Genomic DNA, 14,598 nt, shown 5'->3' on the forward strand with positions numbered 1-14,598 from the left:
AGATTATGGGTTGCTACGAGCAGCAGATGCTTGGTTTAAAGTTGCAAACGCTATTCATGAAGAAGAGGGTGGATGGAACAGGAAACAAACCAAAATGGTTGCATTGTGTACGTGTACAAGAAAACTAGAAAAGAGGAAGCTACGTAGTCAGCCACCGCCCTATATTTGCGTCTGGTCCTAAGTAAGTAGACACTGCCCTTCGTCTACCGCCTCTCTGTTCTAAGTGACACCTCTCCCTGTGGCAACACGCCCTATGCCACCGCCCACACTGAAACCCACCCACATGTTTCCAGTGATGGAGCATAGTAGCAACTTAATTAAATAAATAATTTATGTATAGGATGTATTGAATATTTCAGTCAGAGTCTGAATTTAGTTGTAATTGCATACCCTTGCATTATTGAAGCTAAAAGGTGTTTCTTTTGGTTTTAATTGTGTTTAAGCTGTATTAGCAATAAAGAGGAAGTTTATGTATTCTAGGCATTACGCCAGAAGAGCAAAAGAGGAAATGCTTTCTTTGCTTAAATCCATGTGCTAGATTTAGGTAGGCCCCATTCACATCTGAGCGTTTTGTATTTAAAAAAAAAAAAAAAGACTCACTCAGTATCTAATTAGAATGTTTAGAAAGAAAAATAAATATGTATGTTGTGGAGATCGGCTGGACCGAGGCTCCCTATAAAAAAATATTCTGTATGGAGATGGTTCGCATCTCTACTCTAAAACGCCTGAAGTCAATATGTGTACAAGAAGTTTCTTGATTTGGGTTTTAGCGTGCTGAACAGAGCGCATAGACACATGTTAGCTGCCGCATTTATTTCAGGTCTTAAAGAGTCAATATGAAAGGGTTTGAATATAGAGAACCCACAACCTTGGAGCTTGAGACGTTGTTATTAGTAGTTATTAGGTCCAGAATCCTCACAGAACAGTAGAGAGTAGCTCCTCTCATGATGGCCTCTGACACACCCTATCTGCGCCCACCAGTACCAACTCCATGTGTCTGCTTGCTACAACTGCGAAAGACCCAGCCACTCCAGAAGGGCATACCGAAGCCCATGGAAATTCACCCACAGTCAACCAAACCCCAACCACAGTCAAACTGGACCGAACCATGGGCCGTACAGAACCAGTGGCGTAGCGTGGGGGGTGCAGGGAGTGCCGTGGCCCCGGGCGCGATATTTAGGGGGTGCCAGTATGTGTCACTGGCTGCCTCCTCCTAATTTCTAATTCTGTGTCCCCGGGCTCCGGCCGCCATGTTAAGTGTCCGGCGCCCTGTGATTGAGTGTATGGGGGTCATGTGAGGCATAGGGCTGGCCTGTCCTCGATCGCTCCTGAAGTCCCGCCTCCGCACATGACCCCCCATACGCCCAATCACAGGGCGCTGGACACTGAACATGGCACCAAGCAGAGCGCAGGGGAGAGAAGAAAGTGAGCCGCCGCTGTGTTCTCCTCCTCCGGATTGATGCAGCCAGGATAAGAAGGTGAGTGAGAGTCTTGTTACTGGCCGGGGAGGGCGAGAGAGAGAGACTGTAGGCAGGACAGTGTAGTGTAGTATAGTATGGAGGTCAGTGTAGTGGTCACTATGGGGAGCAGTGTAGTGGACAGTGTAGTATAGTATAGTGGTTAGTGTAGTATAGTATAGTGGTTAGCATGGTGGTCAGTATAGTGTAGTTTAGTATGGAGGTCAGTGTAGTGTAGTATAGTGGTTAGTATAGTGGTTAGTGTAGTGGACAGTGTAGTGTAGTATAGTGGTTAGTGTAGTATGGTGGTCAGTATAGTGGTTAGTATGGTGGTTAGTGTAGTGGACAGTGTAGTGTAGTATAGTGGTTAGTGTAGTATGGTGGTCAGTATAGTGGTTAGTGTAGTATAGTGGACAGTATAGTGTAGTATAGTGGACAGTGTAGTATAGTGGACAGTGTAGTATGGTGGTCAGTGTAGTGTAGTATAGTGGTCAGTGTAGTATAGTGGACAGTGTAGTGTAGTATAGTGGACAGTGTAGTATGGTGGTCAGTGTAGTATAGTGGTCAGTGTAGTGTAGTATAGTGGTCAGTGTAGTATAGTGGACAGTGTAGTATGATGGTCAGTGTAGTGTAGTATAGTGGTCAGTGTAGTGTAGTGTAGTGGTTAGTGTAGTGGACAGTATAGTATAGTGGACAGTATAGTATAGTGGACAGTGTAGTATGGTGGACAGTGTAGTATGGTGGTCAGTGTAGTATAGTGGTCAGTGTAGTATAGTGGACAGTGTAGTATGGTGGTCAGTGTAGTGTAGTATAGTGGTCAGTGTAGTATAGTGGACAGTATAGTGTAGTATAGTGGACAGTGTAGTATGGTGGTCAGTGTAGTATAGTGGATAGTGTAGTATGGTGGTCAGTGTAGTGTAGTATAGTGGTCAGTGTAGTATAGTGGACAGTGTAGTATGGTGGTCAGTGTAGTGGACAGTATAGTGGACAGTATAGTATAGTGGACAGTGTAGTATAGTGGACAGTGTAGTATGGTGGTCAGTGTAGTATAGTGGTCAGTGTAGTGTAGTATAGTGGTCAGTGTAGTATAGTGTTCAGTGTAGTATAGTGGACAGTGTAGTATGGTGGTCAGTGTAGGATGGTCGTCAGTATAGTATAGTGGACAGTGTAGTATAGTGGACAGTGTAGTATAGTGGACAGTGTAGTATGGTGGTCAGTGTAGTATAGTGGACAGTGTAGTATAGTGGACAGTGTAGTATAGTGGTCAGTGTAGTATGGTGGTCAGTATAGTGTAGTATAGTGGACAGTGTAGTATAGTGGTCAGTATAGTATGGTGGTCAGTGTAGTATAGTGGACAGTGTAATATAGTGGTCAGTGTAGTATGGTGGTCAGTATAATGTAGTATAGTGGACAGTGTAGTATGGTGGTCAGTATAGTGTAGTATAGTGGACAGTGTAGTATAGTGGTCAGTGTAGTATGGTGGTCAGTATAGTGTAGTATAGTGGACAGTGTAGTGTAGTATAGTGGACAGTGTAGTATGGTGGTCAGTATAGTGTAGGATAGTGGTCAGTGTAGTATGGTGGTCAAGTGTAGTGTAGTATAGTGGTCAGAAGGGATGAGCCGAACACCCCCCGGTTCGGTTCGCACCAGAACCTGCGAACGGACCGAAAGTTCGCACGAACGTTAGAACCCCATTGATGTCTATGGGACTCGAACGTTCGAAATCAAAAGTGCTCATTTTAAAGGCTAATTTGCATGGTATTGTCCTAAAAAGGGTTTGGGGACCCGGGTCCTACCCCAGGGGACATGTATCAATGCAAAAAAAACTTTTAAAAACGGCCGTTTTTTCGGGAGCAGTGATTTTAATGATGCTTAAAGTAAAAAAAAAAAAAGTGAAATATTCCTTTAAATATCGTACCTGGGGGGTGTCTATAGTATGCCTGTAAAGTGACGTGTGTTTCCCATGTTTAGAACAGTCCCTGCACCAAATGTCATTTTCAAAGGAAAAAATCTCATTTAAAACTGCTTGCGGGTTTAATGTAATGTCGGGTCATGGCAATATGGATGAAAATCAGTGAGACAAACGGCATGGGTACCCCCCAGTCCATTACCAGGCCCTTTGGGTCTTGTATGGATATTAAGGGGAACCCCGCACCCAAATTAAAATAAGGAAAGGTGTGGGGCCACCAGGCCCTATATACTCTGAACAGCAGTATACAGGCGGTGCAAACAAGACAGGGACTGTAGGTTTGTTGTTAAGTAGAATCTGTTTGTAATTTTGAACATTTTTAACGTGTTTAGCTCCAGCCAAAAAATCTTTTTTAAGCTTTTTGGAAAACATAGGGAAGGGTTATCACCCCTGTGACATTTGTTTTGCTGTCTTTCCTCCTCTTCAGAAGATTTCACCTCACTTTTTGTCCCAATGAAAAATGTTTTTTGAAAATTTGGATTTTTTTGTGGAACAAGGATTGGAAAGCATCAGTGGAAAGGAGAAATTTTTTTCCCATATTAACTCTTACAGGAGAGAATTTCCCTTCCTAGGGGTAGATTTCATCTCATCTCACTTCCTGTTGTCTCCTTCTGTTTGCAAGTAGGAGTCGTTTGTAAGTTAGATGTTTGAAAGTAGGGTCCTGCCCTATATACTCAGCAGAAATTTGGGCCTTAGGTGTTGCTGTGGCCACAACACTGTAAGCCCTCACAGGGCCCTGCTGTGAAATATTAGATCAAGAATTGTAATTACATGCCCCTGTTGAACAGGAGCTGAAAAATTAGGCCTTAGGTGCTGGTGCCACAACACTGCAACCCCTCACAGACACTCTAGTTGGAACGCAGGAACGAGCCCTGCTGCAAAGTATTGCATCAAAAATTGTAATTACACGCCCCTGTTAAACAAGGGCTGAAAAATTGGGCCTTAGGCACTGGTGCTGGTGCCACAACACTGCAACCCCTCACAGACACTCTAGTTGGAACGCAGGAACGAGCCCTGCTGCAAAGTATTGCATCAAAAATTGTAATTACACGCCCCTGTTAGACAGGGGCAGAAAAATTGGGCCTTAGGTGCTGGTGCCACAACACTGCAACCCCTCACAGACACTCTAGTTGGAACGCAGGAACGAGCCCTGCTGCAAAGTATTGCATCAAAAATTGTAATTACACGCCCCTGTTAGACAGGGGCAGAAAAATTGGGCCTTAGGCACTGGTGCTGGTGCCACAACACTGCAACCCCTCACAGACACTCTAGTTGGAATGCAGGAACGAGCCCTGCTGCAAAGTATTACATCAAAAATTGTAATTACACGCCCCTGTTAAACAGGGGCTGAAAAATTGTGCCTTAGGCACTGGTGGTGGCGCCCAGAACCAAAAATGTTCTTACAAGCTATCAGCGTGATGATTGAGGAGGAAGAGGATAATTACTCAGGGATAGTCACTCAGCATCAGCATAGGCAGTCTTTGAAGGGATCTGAGATTTCAAAAAAAATTATTCGGTTACATCAGCATCAGGTGCTTGGTAGCTGGTGGTGATCCAAGACTGATTCATTTTTATGAAGGTCAGTCGATCGACCGAGTCGGTGGACAGACGCACCCTGTGATCGGTTACCACGCCTCCAGCAGCACTGAATGTGCGTTCCGAAAAAACGCTGGATGCAGGACAGGCCAGTAGCTCAATTGCATACTGTGCAAGCTCTGGCCAGTGATCCATCCTCAAGACCCAGTAACCCAGAGGATTTTCGGTGGGAAAGGTGTCCAAGTCTGATCTTGCCCTCAGGTATTCCTGCACCATGTAAAATAGACGCTGGCGATGGTTGCTGGAACCGATCATACCTTGGGGATGCGGACCAAAAAATTGTCTGAACGCATCGGTCAGACGGCCACCTTCTCCACCGCTCCTTCTTTGACTGACCGAAGCCTCAGCAACACGTTGTCCAGAAACAGGAGTTTGTAACCTTCCAGTCTCTGGGAACCCGTTGCACAGACCTTTCTGCAAGGCCTCCCGAAGATGTTTCATCCTCTGCTCCCTCTGCGATGGCAAGATAAGGTCCGCAACCTTACCCTTGTAACGTGAATCAAGGAGGGTTGCCAGCCAGTATTGGTCCTTCTCCTTGATACCACAAATACGAGGATCCTTACGCAGGCTTTGCAGGATCAGGGAGGCCATGCAGCGTAGGTTTGCTGAGGCATTCGGTCCGGAGTCCTCTGGGTCACTAAGGACGACAACGTCCGCAGCCACCTCCTCCCAGCCACGTACAAGTCCATGTGTTTCTTGGGACTGATCCCTTAAAGACTGCTGCTGATGCTGAGTGCCAGGCTCCACCTCCATACTGACACAATCTTCCTCCTCCTCCTCCTCCTCCTCTTCCTGTGTGATCGGCGGGCACGCAGGAACACTGTCTGGATAAAGGGGGCCTTGAGAGCTAAGGAAGTCCTCCTCTTCCTGCCTCTGTTCTGCCTCAAGTGCCCTGTCCATTATTCCACGCAGCGTGTGCTCCAACAGGTGGACAAGGGGGACAGTGTCACTGATGCATGCACTGTCACTGCTCACCATCCTCGTGGCCTCCTTGAATGGTGACAGGACAGTGCATGCATCCCTGATCATGGCCCACTGGCGTGGGGAAAAAAAACCAAGCTCCCCTGACCCTGTCCTGGTGCCATAGTTGCACAGGTACTCATTGATGGCCCTCTGCTGCGTGTGCAGCCGCTGCAGCATGGCCAACGTTGAGTTCCACCTGGTGGGCATGTCACAGATTAGGCGGTTCTTGGGCAGGTTAAACTCCTTTTGGAGGTCCGTCAGCCGAGCACTGGCATTATATGACCAGCGGAAATGCACACAGACTTTCCTGGCCTGCCTCAGGACATCCTGTAAGCCCGGGTACCTGCCCAAGAACCACTGCACCACCAAGTTAAGGACGTGAGCCAAACAGGGCACATGGGTCATTTGTCCCTGTCGGAGGGCAGAGAGGAGGTTGGTGCCATTGTCGCAAACCACCATTCCTGCCTTAATTTGGCGTGGCGTCAACCACCTCTGAACCTGCCCCTGCAGAGCTGACAGAACCTCTGCCCCAGTGTGGCTCCTGTCCCCCAAGCACACCAGCTCAAGCACCGCATGGCATCTTTTGGCCTGCGTACTTGCGTAGCCCCTTGAACGACTACGGAGCACCGCTGGTTGAGGCCATGGAGGAAGAAGAAGAGGAGGGGGTGGAGGAGAGAGGTGTGTCACATTCATTAGCATTTTGGAGGCGTGGTGGCGGAACAACCTCCAACACTACTGCACCTTGTCCTGCATCCTTCCCAGCTGCCAGCAGAGTCACCCAATGCGCCGTGAAACTTAGGTAACGTCCCTGTCCATGCCTGCTGGACCATGAGTCAACGGTAATATGCACCTTACCGCTGACCGCCCTGTCCAGCGAGGCATGGACATTGCCTTCCACATGCCGGTAGAGAGCCGGAATCGCCTTCCGTGAGAAAAAGTGGCGTTTGGGTACCTGCCACTGAGGAACCGCACATTCCACAAACTCACGGAAGGGGGCAGAGTCTACCAACTGAAAAGGCAGCAGTTGAAGTGCTAGCAATTTTGCTGGGCATGTGGATGGCTGGGAGCAAACTTCTTTCGGCGGTGCAGCAGCTGGGGCAGGGAAATTTGCCTGGTACAATCTGACGTTGGTGTACCAAAAGCAGATTGCCCACAAGTACTTGGCTGTGACACACCTAATTCTACACCTTCATTCCTCTCAGTGCAGGTCTCAGAGAGGACTGGAGGTCTAGTGGGGTTGGAAATCTCAGCTGATGAGGAGCAAGGAGAGGTCCTCTTTGTTCTTTGGTGTGGGTCTTTTAGATACGCTTGCCAACGAACTGCATGGCAGGTCAACATATGTCTGGTCAAGCATGTGGTACCCAAGCGGGAGATGTTTTGGCCACGTGAGATACGCTTGAGACATATGTTGCAAATAGCAGCGGTGCGATCTGATGCACTCGTCTCAAAAAAGGCCCACACCAAAGAACTTTTTGAATAACGCGCAGAGACTGCAGCGCCCTGCACATGTGGAGCTTTGGGGTGTGATGCAGTCAATGTGCTGCCCTTAGGCTGGCCCCTGGAGGGCATCCTGCCTCGTTGGTGATGTGCCGCCTCCTCCTCCTCCTCCTCTCTCCTATCAGGCACCCACGTTGAGTCAGTGACCTCATCATCCCCTCCCTCCTCATCACTGGAGCAAACCTGGCAGTATGCTGCAGCAGGGGGAGCATGACTGCCAGATTGCTGTCCTTCTTGGGCACCCCCTCTGTCCGTGCTCATGTTACTGCCTTCATCGAGCTCAGTATCATCATCAGAGCCTTCCAAACGCTGGGCATCCTCCTGGAGCATGTACCCAACACTGTGGTCAAACAGTTCGAGGGACTCCTCAGGAGGACATGGTGGAGCTAGGGAAGCAGTCACTGATGACATTGAGCCGAGGGAAGAGGCCGCTGCTTTGCCAGACAAAGCACCCTGGGCATGGGTGAGAGAGGATGAGGAGGATGAGGACGGCTTGGTCATCCACTCGACCAAGTCTTCCGCATGTTGCGGCTCAACACGGCCAGCTGCCGAAAAAAAGGCCAAGCGTGTCCCATGGCCACGTGCTGATGAGGATGCACCGTCTCCACGACCAGCACTAGACTAGACACAGAGCCTGCTTGCCCTCTCTTATTGGCTTGTGACTGTCTGCCTCTCCTTCTTGGCCTTCCAGACATACTAATGGCCTGTAGCTGCACTAAGCTGGGATATATATATATATGTACTGATACTGCAGCTAGCAAAATCAACTGCCTGCCTGTAGTATGAGAACACCACCAACCTTCTACAGGTAGCTTTAGCTGAACACCGTGAGGTGGACGCACCCCACTAACTTGTAGGTTTAGCAGAACACTGTGAGCAGGACGCACTGCACTAACTGTAAATAGTCTAGCTGCCTGACCGTGGTACTAATAGGATCAAAAGAACACCAGTAATTTTCTTCAGGTAGCTTTATATACTGTAACAAGACAAGCCTGCCTGTCAGTAGGAAGATAACAGGAACGGATCTAGCTGAACACTGTGAGCAGGACGCACTGCACTAAATGTAAATAGTCTAGCTGCCTGACCGTGGTACTAATAGGATCAAAAGAACACCAGTAATTTTCTTCAGGTAGCTTTATATACTGTAACAAGACAAGCCTGCCTGTCAGTAGGAAGATAACAGGAACGGATCTAGCTGAACACTGTGAGCAGGACGCACTGCACTAAATGTAAATAGTCTAGCTGCCTGACCGTGGTACTAATAGGACCAAAAGAACACCAGTAATTTTCTTCAGGTAGCTTTATATACTGTAACAAGACAAGCCTGCCTGTCAGTAGGAAGATAACAGGAACGGATCTAGCTGAACACTGTGAGCAGGACGCACTGTACTAAATGTAAATAGTCTAGCTGCTTGACCGTGGTACTAATAGGATCAAAAGAACACCAGTAATTTTCTTCAGGTAGCTTTATATACTGTAACAAGACAAGCCTGCCTGTCAGTAGGAAGATAACAGGAACGGATCTAGCTGAACACTGTGAGCAGGACGCACTGTACTAAATGTATACAGTCTAGCTGTCTGACCGTGGTACTAATAGGATCAAAAGAACACCAGTAATTTTCTTTAGGTAGCTGTAAATACTGTAACAAGACAAGCCTGCCTGTCAGTAGGAAGATAACAGGAACGGATCTAGCTGAACACTGTGAGCAGGACGCACTGCACTAAATGTAAATAGTCTAGAAGATAACAGGAACGGATCTAGCTAAACTGAATACAGTGTATATATATATATATGTAACACCTGGGATGCATATATATACACAATACACTTTAAGTGCAGCTAACTGACTGACTGTCCTGCCTAATCTAGCTAACTCAAATGAAATGACACTGTCTCTCTCTCTCTCTCTAAGCACACCGGAACACACTGCACAGGGCCGCCGTGCAGGCGGCCTTATATAGTGTGGAGCGTGTACTAAATCCCCTGAGCCATAATTGGCCAAAGCCTCCTTGGCTTTGGCCAATTACGGCTCTCTGTTCAGGCGGCGCTGTGATTGGCCAAGCATGCGGGTCATAGTGCATGCTTGGCCAATCATCAGCAAGCAATGCACTGCGATGCGGCAGTGAATTATGGGCCGTGACGCGCCACACGAATTTGGCACGAACGGCCCATATCGTTCGCAATTCGGCGAACGACCGAACAGCCGATGTTCAAGTCGAACATGGGTTCGACTCGAACACGAAGCTCATCCCTAGTGGTCAGTGTAGTATGGTGGTCAAGTGTAGTGTAGTATAGTTGTCAGTGTAATGTAGTATAGTGGACAGTGTAGTATAGTGGTCAGTATAGTGGACAGTGTAGTATGATGGTCAGTGTAGTGGTCAGTGTAGTGGTAAGTGTAATATAGAGAACAGTATAGTATAGTGGTCAGTATAGTGGTCAGTATGGTATAGTGGTCAGTGTAGCGGACAATGTAGTGTAGTGGTCAGTATAGGAATCAGGTAGGTCAGTACTATTGTATTTGAAGGGACTCAGGGATAGCTAAAAGTCCGCAGGTTGGGGGGGCGCAAATTACTTGCCTTGCCCCGGGTGCTGACAACCCATGCTACGCCACTGTACGGAACCACTCCCACTCGTCGCCAAGAATCTCAGGACCCACCTCACCAACCGCCACACCCCACTCCAGAACACATGGACCTTCTCCGCTAGGATTTCGGCAAGCCTGTGTCACCTGCCCCTGTCATGATGTCTTCGGGAGATTCGGGAGGACCTTTAGCGAAGATAACCCTCCCCATTGAAGGACATCCCACCACATTTTTATGTGACACAGGTGCAGCCCAGTCCGTAATCAGGGCAGAAGAATTACCCGATACCTCATTCCTATCGGACATCAACATAGCATGTGTAGGGGTTGATGGAACGCCCAATAAGAGCCCATTGACCCGCCCCCTGCAAGTCGGCAACTTTCCTGACTTATTAGCGAGATTTGTGGTCTCACCCACATGCCCCCTCAACCTACTAGGAACTGATGTTTTGTCCAGGCTCCAAGCCTCTATCTCCTTCCAACCTGATGGTGGTGTTCTGATCACCTCACCACTGGCCATCGATGACGTATCGGCACCCTGCTCCATTCCACTCCTGTTATCCCTGAACCCAAAAGACGAACCTGAAGTCCCCGAAGAAGTTTTGGATCGGGTCCCCACATGCCTATGGTCCACAGGGCCGGACGACATAGGACATCTGAAAGTGCCGCCAATCATGGTACAACTGAAGCCTGGGGCTCCCCTACCCAGAAAACCACAATACCCCTTGAAGCCTGCACAATCGGCATCCATCTCAAAACAAGTTGAGGCTCTTCTGTCAAATGGAGCCTTGGTACCCTGTACATCTCCTTTAACACACCACTGTTCCCAGTGAAGAAGCGAACCGCAAAAGGGGAACCAGAAAAGTACAGGATGGTACAAGACCTCAGAGCAGTGAATGAAGCTACCATCCTGGAGACCCCCATCATCCCCAATCCCCACACGTTGCTAGCAGGAATACCACCCACAGCAAAATACTTCACAGTGGTGGACCTGGCAAACGCCTTCTTTAGTGTACCGCTTAGTCCCTGCTGCCAGTACCTTTTCGCTTTCACTCATGAGGGGCGGAGCTACACTTGGACTGTCATGCCCCAAGGGGCCCAGAACTCCCCTACTCAATTTGCCAAAGCAATGGCTCTCATCCTGGACACATGAATGAGACTACACCCAGATGTTGTACTTCTCCAATATGTAGATGACCTCCTGCTGTGTGCAGATTCCTTCGATGACGCCTCCATATTCTCAGAAAGTCTCCTCCACTACCTGGTTGAGCAAGGTTGCAAGGCCATAAAAAGCAAAAAGTCCAGAAAGAAGGTGATTTTCCCAGGCCTCTGCATCTCCCAAGGCACCTGACATCTCACTGAAGAAAGAGTTGCTGCAATCAAGGGCATCCCTTTGCCTCAAGGTCAAGCAATCCCTTTATGATGCCCTGAGAACCGACCCTTTCCTGCTTTCTCCAGAAGCTGTGAACAATTTTGAAACTCTGAAGGAGATCCTCTCAACAGCCTCTGCTTTGGGACTAAAAGACTTTCAAACTGTTTGTCTCAGAGAGGCAAGGACATGCCACAGGAGTTTTGGCTCAGGCCCATGATAACAGACTCAGGGTATCACTCCTGTCAACTGGACTCAGTGGCCAGGGGGGGACCCTCCTGCCTTAAAGCCATCTGTGCAGCCCAATGCCCCTCATGACATAACTGCCATACTGAACCAAGTACAGCCCAAACACCTGTCCTCAGCAAGACACCTCAGACTCCAGTGTGCCTTACCTCTCCCTGACAACATCACCATTCTCCGATGTGATACCCTCAACCCATCCACTCTACTTCCCCTTCTCGAGTGGGGAACCTCTGTGGAAGAGGATTACCACTATACCGCCCATGACTGTTTTGAAGTGATGAAGATGGAGACATCACACCTGCCGACAGTCAGTGAAACTGCCCTTGAAAATCCTGACCTGACAATCTTTGTGGATGGTTCCAGATATGCAGATGATGCTGGGCGGTACCATACAGGATATGCAGTTACCACAGAAGACATGGTCCTCCAAGCCTCAGCGTTACCCCCCTCCATATCTGCACAAGAAGCAGAGTTGCAGGCCCTTACAATGGCATGCAAGTTGGCAGAAGGAAAACGAGCTAACATCTACACAGACTCAAGATATGCTCTGGGAGTGGCCTGCGATTTTGGGATCATCTGGAAAACTAGAGGATTCCTGACAGCAGCAGGAACTCCTGTAAAACACAGCACAGCTATCAAGACCCTGATGGATGCCTTACTGCTCCCAACGCAGGTGGCCATACTTAAAGTAAAAGCACACGGCAAACTGGTTTTCCAAGAAGCACGAGGCAATTATCTGGCAGATACTGCCGCAAAGCAAGCTGCAGATGGAACGCGAGAAGTGGTCAGCAGAGTGAATCCACCTATCCTGTATAACCCAATAGACAGCCTTGAAGAGACAACACAAACGACCATGATTCTACAAACCCCTCCTGTGAGCAGAACTCACCTCAAGGAGCAACAAGAGGCAGCTGACAAAGAAGAAAAGAAAATGTGGATCAAGAAAGGAGCCATAGAAGTTGAAGGAATCATGGAGTTAAACAAAAGACCGTGCCTACCACGATCAATGTTTCCTGCAGTGGTACAGTGGGCCCATGGGGCCTCCCACCTGTCAAAGACTCTGATGAATGCCCTAATCAACAAATACTACCTAGCCCCAGGTATCACCCCACTTACCAACAACTTCTGCAGATCATGCGCTATCTGTGCCAAATGCAATCCTGGAAAGACAGAAAAGATACCTTTGAAGGACCTGGCAAAGGCCCAGTACCCCTTCCAAAGGATACAGATTGACCACATCCAGATGCCGAAGAGTGGCCGGTATGAATACGCATTGGTCATCGTCTGCATGTTCTCTGGATGGCCAGAAGCTTACCCTGTCACCAACATGACGGCCAAGACTACAGCAAAAAGACTTTTGACCGAAATTGTGTGCAGATATGGTGTCCCAGAGGTTATAGAGAGTGATCAGGGGCCGGCTTTCACGGCCTCAGTAACCAAGGAAATATGGACAGCCTTAGGGGTCACTCTAGCTTTCCACACTCCATACCACCCTCAGAGTAGTGGGAAGGTGGAAAGACTAAATGGCACAATAAAGTCTAGAATGCTAAAAATGTCTCAGGAAACAGGAATGAGTTGGCCGGACAGCTTGCCCATTGCCTTGTTCAGTGTCAGGTACACCCCAAGGGGAAATCATGGTTTGTCACCCTATGAGATATTGTTTGGTTCGGCCCCCAGACTGGGTTGTTACTTTCCACAACAGTTGCAACTGCAATCTGATGTATTAACTGATTATGTGACTGCTTTATCTCGAGAATTAACCCGTATCCATGCGCAAGTGTTTTCTTCCATTCCAGATCCTGAGCTAGACACAGGATCGCACAAGTTGGTCCCTGGTGACTGGGTCCTGGTAAAGAAGTTTGTGAGGAAACACACCCTTGAACCCAGATATGATGGTCCTTTCCAAGTCCTTCTGACAACTACCACGTCAGTAAAAGTGGCCGGAAAGAACTCGTGGATACACGCCTCTCATTGCAAGAAAGTCCCCATGCCCGAAGAAGAGGCTGAGACCAAGCCATGATCCTGTTTATCCTTTTTGTTATAATCTTTGCTCAGGCCCAAGAGGTGGCCATCAAACAGAAAAATGGTTTAACTCAATTCTGGTACAACTCATCCAACACACGTTGCCACGTTTATATCCCCTTATAGTAAGATACTTCCAGGTACAGATCACAGAATCCGATCCTATGAAAGAACAGTAGGTCCCATGACTGTGTATGTATGTGTTACCAACGACTACTGGGGCGACAACTGTGATTACTGGGGAGCAGTGGGTTGGAACACTGGGGACACAAACTGGGGGTATAAGCCTGAAATCGCCCAAAATAAGAAAGACAAGAAGGGGAAATCACTCCTTGACAGAATGACAATCAACAAGCACGCAGATCAATACTTCACAAAAGAATTTAGACTAACCATTGAGAATCCCAGCCCAGGGGATAGTGGGACCTATGTATTGGGTCTGTGGTGGGCAAATGGGTATCCCAGCTTTAGGAAACCTTTTCAACTGAAAGACATGTTCAATAACCCAGAGTGGACAGTTCCCCAATCTACATCCAGTTCGAACCCCCTAAAGCCTCACATGCAAACATTAGGAGACATGGTAGCCATAGCAGACCCTACCTTTGAGGACACCATGGCTGCTGAGACCAGTTTTTCAGATGTCAACTTATGGCTCGAATGGATGAAGTACAATGCAGGGAAACATAACAAGACTAATTGCTACTTGTGTGGGGGGGCTAAACCACATCTAGGAACAGTCCCCCTTAACATACCCCTAGAACATGAGACCTGTGTCCTTAGTTTGTTTACCAACACAGCTACAAACCACTCCCTTTGCGAGCATTGGAAAAAGGAGCACCCCATAGTCACTAAAGCCCCTAAACCAGCAGAAGGTATTACCATATATCCTGGCAATTA

The sequence above is a fragment of the Aquarana catesbeiana genome, linkage group LG13 (genome assembly GCF_042186555.1).
Source record: "Aquarana catesbeiana isolate 2022-GZ linkage group LG13, ASM4218655v1, whole genome shotgun sequence".
Taxonomy (NCBI): Eukaryota; Metazoa; Chordata; class Amphibia; order Anura; family Ranidae; genus Aquarana; species Aquarana catesbeiana.